This window comes from Triticum aestivum, chromosome 2D, assembly GCF_018294505.1.
Source record: "Triticum aestivum cultivar Chinese Spring chromosome 2D, IWGSC CS RefSeq v2.1, whole genome shotgun sequence".
NCBI classification, from domain to species: domain Eukaryota; kingdom Viridiplantae; phylum Streptophyta; class Magnoliopsida; order Poales; family Poaceae; genus Triticum; species Triticum aestivum.
The window spans coordinates 654489472-654493732 of NC_057799.1; positions in this window are offsets into that span (position 1 = coordinate 654489472).

Below are 4261 nucleotides of genomic sequence, written 5' to 3' on the forward strand. Positions count from 1 at the left end.
CCCTCGGCCGTCCTAGTCGCCGCGGCCCCCTCGGCCGCCCCCGTCGCGGCGGCCCCTTCGGTCATCCCCGCCGCCGCTGCCTGTGGTGCTGCCGCGGGTGACCCCTCGGAGCCCTCGGAGACCGGCTCTACTTCCTCCTCGCCGGTCCCCCTCTTGGCTCCACCGGCTGCGGCCGCACCTCTCATCGGTGTGGTCACTCGGGTTCGGACTGGGATATTTCGTCCTAGCACGCGCTACACCTCCAACGAGTACGCGTGTGCCGCGTCTACCTCGGCCCCGTCCCCGCTCCCCACCTCCGCCCGCCCAGCCCTTCGGGATCCGAACTGGCTAGCTGCGATGCGTGAGGAGTTTGACGCCTTGCAGCGCAACCGTACGTGGCAGCTTGTCCTGCGGCCTCCCCGTGCCAATGTCATCACTGGCAAGTGGGTCTTCCGCCACAAGACTCGCCCCGACGGTTCTCTTGAGCGCTACAAGGCGCGTTGGGTGGTGCGCGGCTTCCGCCAGCGTGCCGGCGTGGACTTCACCGACACCTTCATCCCGGTTGTCAAACCGGGCATGATTCACGCTCTCCTCCATCTTGCTGTTTATCGCGCCTGGCCAGTTCACCAGCTCGATGTGTCCAATGCTTTCTTGCATGGCCATCTCGACGAGCAGGTGTTTTGTCAGCAGCCTACTGGTTTTGTCGACACCGACTATCCGGACCACGTGTGCTTGCTCTCCCGTTCTCTTTACGGGGTTGAAGCTGTTGGAAATATGCCCTAGAGGCAATAATAAAACGGTTATTATTATATTTCCTTGTTCATGATAATTGTCTATTGTTCATGCTTTAATTGTGTTATCCGGAAATCGTAATACATGTGTGAATACATAGACCATAACATGTCCCTAGTGAGCCTCTAGTTGACTAGCTCGTTGATCAATAGATGGTTACGGTTTCCTGACCATGGACATTGGATGTCATTGATAACGGGATCACATCATTAGGAGAATGATGTGATGGACAAGACCCAATCCTAAGCATAGCACTAGATCGTGTAGTTCGTTTGCTAAAGCTTTTCTAATGTCAAGTATCATTTCCTTAGACCATGAGATCGTGCAACTCCCGGATACCGTAGGAATGCTTTGGGTGTACCAAACGTCACAACGTAACTGGGTGGCTATAAAGGTGCACTACAGGTATCTCCGAAAGTGTCTGTTGGGTTGGCTCGGATCAAGACTGGGATTTGTCACTCTGTATGACGGAGAGGTATCTCTGGGCCCACTCGGTATTGCATCATCATAATGAGCTCAATGTGACTAAGTAGTTAGTCACGGGATCATGCATTACGGAACGAGTAAAGTGACTTGCCGGTAACGAGATTGAACGAGGTATTGGGATACCGACGATCGAATCTCGGGCAAGTAAAGTACCGATTGACAAAGGGAATTGTATACGGGATTGCTTGAATCCTCGACATCTTGGTTCATCCGATGAGATCATCGTGGAACATGTGGGAGCCAACATGGGTATCCAGATCCCGCTGTTGGTTATTGGCTAGAGAGGTGTCTCGGTCATGTCTGCATGATTCCCGAACCCGTAGGGTCTACACACTTAAGGTTCGATGATGCTAGGGTTATAAGGAAGGTTTGTATGTGATTACCGAATGTTGTTCGGAGTCCCGGATGAGATCCCGGACGTCACGAGGAGTTCCGGAATGGTCCGGAGGTGAAGATTTATATATGGGAAGTCACCATACGGTCACCGGAAATATTCGGGGGTATACCGGTATTGTACCGGGACCACCGGAGGGGTTCCGGGGGTCCACCCGGAGGGCCCACCTACCCCGGAGGGCCTTATGGGCTGTAGGTGGAAGGGAACCAGCCCTTAGTGGGCTGGGCGCCAACCCCCCTAGGGCCCATGCGCCTAGGGTTTGGGGGGAACCGTAAAAGGGGGGCGTCCCCCTTGCTTGGGGGGCAAGCTCCCTCCCCCCTTGGCCGCCGCCCCTCTCTAGATCGCATCTAGAGGGGCCAGCCCCCTTCCCCTTCTCCCTATAAATAGAGGGGCGAGGGGAGGGCTGCAGCACCACATCCAAGGCGCAGCCCCTCCCCTCCCCAACACCTCTCCTCCTCCGCGTGTGCTTGGCGAAGCCCTGCCAGAGAACTGTCACTCCACCACCACCACGCCGTCGTGCTGCTGTTGGAGCCTTCTTCCTCAACCTCTCCCTCCTCCTTGCTGGATCAAGGCGTGGGAGACGTCACCGCTCCGTACGTGTGTTGAACGCAGAGGTGCCGTCCGTTCGGCGCTTGGATCATCGGTGATTTGGATCACGACGAGTACGACTCCATCAACCCCATTCTCTTGAACGCTTCCGCTCGCGATCTACAAGGGTATGTAGATGCACTCCTCCCCTCTCGTTGCTAGTAAACTCCATAGATTGATCTTGGTGATGCGTAGAAAATTTTAATTTCTGCTACGATCCCCAACAGTGGCATCATGAGCTAGGTCTATGCGTAGTTTCTATGCACGAGTAGAACACAAGTTGTTGTGGGCGTCGATTTTGTCAATTTACTTGCCGTTACTAGTCTTATCTTGATTCGGCGGCATCGTGGGATGAAGCGGCCCGGACCGACCTTACACGTATGCTTACGTGAGACAGGTTCCACCGACTGACATGCACTAGTTGCATAAGGTGGCTAGCGGGTGTCTGTCTCTCCCACTTTAGTCGGATCGGATTCGATGAAAAGGGTCCTTATGAAGGGTAAATAGAAATTGGCATATCACGTTGTGATTTTGGCGTAGGTAAGAATCGTTCTTGCTAGAAACCTATAGCAGCCGCGTAAAAGTTTGCAACAACAATTAGAGGACGTCTAACTTGTTTTTGCAGCAAGTGTCACGTGATGTGATATGGCCAGAACGATGTGATGAATGATATATGTGATGTATGAGATTGATCATGTTCTTGTAATAGGAATCACGACTTGCATGTCGATGAGTATGACAACCGGCAGGAGCCATAGGAGTTGTCTTAATTTATTTATGACCTGCGTGTCAACTGGAACGTCATGTAATTACTTTACTTTATTGCTAACCGTTAGCCATAGTAGTAGAAGTAATAGTTGGCGAGACAGCTTCATGAAGACACGATGATGGAGATCATGATGATGGAGATCATGGTGTCATGCCGGTGACGATGATGAACATGGCGCCCCGAAGATGGAGATCAAAAGGAGCAAAATGATATTGGCCATATCATGTCACTATTTGATTACATGTGATGTTTATCACGTTTTACATCTTATTTTCTTAGAACAACGGTAGCATAAATAAGATGATCCCTCGCTAAAATTTCAAGAAAGTGTTCCCCCTAACTGTGCACCGTTGCGAAGGTTCGTTGTTCCGAAGCACCACGTGATGGTCGGGTGTGATAGGTTCTAACGTTCGCATACAACGGGTGTAAGCCAGATTTACACACGCAATACACTTAGGTTGACTTGACGAGCCTAGCATGTACAGACATGGCCTCGGAACACAAGAGACCGAAAGGTCGAACATGAGTCGTATAGCAGATACGATCAACATGAAGATGTTCACCGATGATGACTAGTCCGTCTCACGTGATGATCAGACACGGCCTAGTTGACTCGGATCATGTATCACTTAGATGACTAGAGGGATGTCTGTCTGAGTGGGAGTTCGTTAATAATTTGATTAGATGAACTTAATTATCATGAACTTAGTCTAAAAAACCTTTACAATATGTCTTGTAGATCAAATGGCCCACGCTAATGTTGCCCTCAACTTCAACGCGTTCCTAGAGAAAACCAAGCTGAAAGACGATAGTAGCAACTACACGGACTGGGTCCGTAACCTGAGGATTATCCTCATAGCTGCCAAGAAAGCATATGTCCTTGAAGCACCGCTAGGTGATGCACCTGTTTTCCTGGCAACTCAAGACGTTCTGAACGCCTGGCAGTCATGTAGTGATGATTACTCCCTGGTTCAGTGCGGCATGCTTTACAGCTTAGAACCGGGGCTCCAAAAGCGTTTTGAGCAGCACGGAGCATATGAGATGTTCCAAGAGCTGAAAATGGTTTTCCAAGCTCATGCCCGGGTCGAGAGATATGAAGTCTCCGACAAGTTCTACAGTTGTAAGATGGAGGAGAATAGTTCCGTCAGCGAACACATACTCAAAATGTCTGGGTTGCACAACCGCTTGTCTCAGCTGGGAGTTAATCTCCCGGATGACGCGGTCGTTGACAGAATCCTTCAGTCGCTCCCACC